The sequence below is a fragment of the Rhea americana genome, unplaced genomic scaffold (genome assembly GCF_003343005.1).
Source record: "Rhea americana isolate MKP2758 unplaced genomic scaffold, rheAme1 scaffold_160, whole genome shotgun sequence".
NCBI lineage: Eukaryota > Metazoa > Chordata > Aves > Rheiformes > Rheidae > Rhea > Rhea americana.
Window position 1 is genome coordinate 1877839 of NW_028185706.1, and position 2275 is coordinate 1880113.

General features: G+C 45.2%; 1 protein-coding gene across 2 annotated transcripts in view; it reads left to right on the forward strand.

The window, feature by feature from the left end:
* The window catches only part of PACC1 (proton activated chloride channel 1), a 91405-nt gene that overhangs the window by 66657 nt on the left and 22473 nt on the right, over positions 1-2275 (forward strand). The window lies entirely within an intron of this gene.

The window sequence follows — 2275 nt, forward strand, 5'->3', positions numbered from 1 at the left end:
CCCCCCCGAAGTTTCTCTGCTTGCTATTTCGAGCGATTATTCACAAAATCAGCACAAATAAGAAAGGTTTCAGCTTTGTGACTTTAAAAGGGGTATTTTTTAACTTGGGAAAGGAGATAATAAGTAGAAAAAGAATAGCTTCCAAGTCACAAAGGAATAAAATTACTACAACCTACTTTTGTAGTTATCTGCCCCCCCCCCCCGAGGGGCACCTTGCACAGCTCACCACTGGAGATGCTGAAGCCAAGAGGAAGCCCCAAACCCCAACTTCTCTGGACCTGGGACACCTTCCTCAGAGCTGCAGGAGCACAATGCTCCTGAGTCAGGAAGAACAGCAGTGAATCCTCTGCTGAGAAGAAGTGCCCACAACCAGATGTTAAAAGCCCCGGGCAAGGTTTCTGCCTTTTTAGGAACTGATAGGAGGACCAGATGGTGGCAACAAGAGCCACATTTTCTACAGGGCCCRCAGGCAAGCAGTGGAAGTGTAGCCTCAGCCCTCTCCCCTGGCTGAATGGGTTCAAATCCATATCTCCCCAAAGAGTCTGCTAATCATCATGACATGAAGGATAGGAGCACTCTTCTGAAGCCATGTCACTACACAGCAAATCATTAAACACCGTCAGGTAGCATGATTCAGCAGAGAGATAGAAAAGGGTTTGGTCTTCATTTTAAGAATTGTTGCTAAATGCTTCTTGGGTAAAATGCATGAATCCACCTCAGGAGAATACCTGTTTCACCCATTGCCTGAGATAACACCCTTTTTCACAGGCTGTCCAAAGGTGGTTGTGTACACTGGTGGACAGCAGAGGTGAAGCAGGTAATACAAAACAACATATACGTAGTTTTCTGGACAACAAAAGCAGAGCAAGGCCAGATGCACAGTGGAGCGAGATCATGTCATCGTGCAGCATGGGAACAACACGTAGCATCCCCATATGAAGAGCTGGGCAAACTCTGCAGAGAAGGGCATGGAGGAAAGTGCTCATGCCCTTGGGACTACCACAGGCTGCTGTCAGGTGTGTTAAGCAATCTACTGAAGCAAGCTGTGTATTGGTGCTGTTATGGCAAAGGTTTACAAGGTTTATTACTGTGATCCCCCTTAAATAGTGGCATTTGCAGACACCATCTAAAAATAGCTGGCTTTGAGCATGGGGTTCCTGTCCTGGCTGTCAGGACAGGACTTCCCTTGGCTCACTGGCTGCATGCCCCACAAGACCGATACAAAATGTCAAGCAGAAAAGAGCCCTTTTGTAAGGCTTTGGACGAAATAGTTGTTCAGTACTCCTGTTATGCATGAGAAAGCTGTCCTGTAACAGCATTTAAAGGAGCTCTGGCATTTGCCCCGTGACTTTGCCAGCCTGCCTGCAAATACATTGCATGGCTTGCAGCAGAGAACCATGTTGCTAGAAATCATGCAGAAGACTAATCTGTCATTTTGGCTCAAGCCACATTATAGATTTGCCTTTTATTCTGAAATAGTTATTTATCAGCGTCTCTCTGGGGGAGAGCAACAGGTGTTCAATATTTGCCAATGTGTTTGAAGTGTTATTGTTGTGGGAGTGAGTTAGCCTGCCTTTGAACCACAGCCATATGCAAAATAAATAACAAGAACTAAAATAAAGTGTTTCTGAAAGGATAAACTATATATTAGGAATGTTGTCAAAAGACTTCAAATCTGAGTTACTAGCTTACGAGATGTGGGTCTTAGGCGTAGGAAAATTACCTACTGAGCAGCAATCTATACTACAATGTTGTGTTTCAATGAAAGAGATGTTTTGCATACTTTTTCTTGATTATGAAATGTTACCAATCACCTACATGCTGGGGAAGAAAAAGCTGTGCAGGCATTTGTGAAGGGATGACTAGTGAATCACTTCTTACGTGGTATTGGCTTTTGTCCTGCAGTCAGTGCTGCGCGGGTGGATACCTATAGCAGCTCTACAGAAGTTTGTCTTTTTGCCAAACGAGGCTGTTGTTTTGGTATTCTGGTAACAGCCCTGAGCAGTGTGTGTGTGTGTACACATATATATAAAATATATATAATATACATATATATACACTCTCTATATATACACGTATATACATACATACATATACACACACACACACATACATACATATATATATATATATATATATATATATATCTCGGCGCTGCTGCTCCCCCGCAGTAGGGAGCCGCCGCCGGCCGTTAACGGCTGCCCGCGACCGTTGGGGCAGCTCGCGCCGCACTACCCCTCCCAGCAGTCCCCGCGCCGCGGCGGCGGCGGCGGCG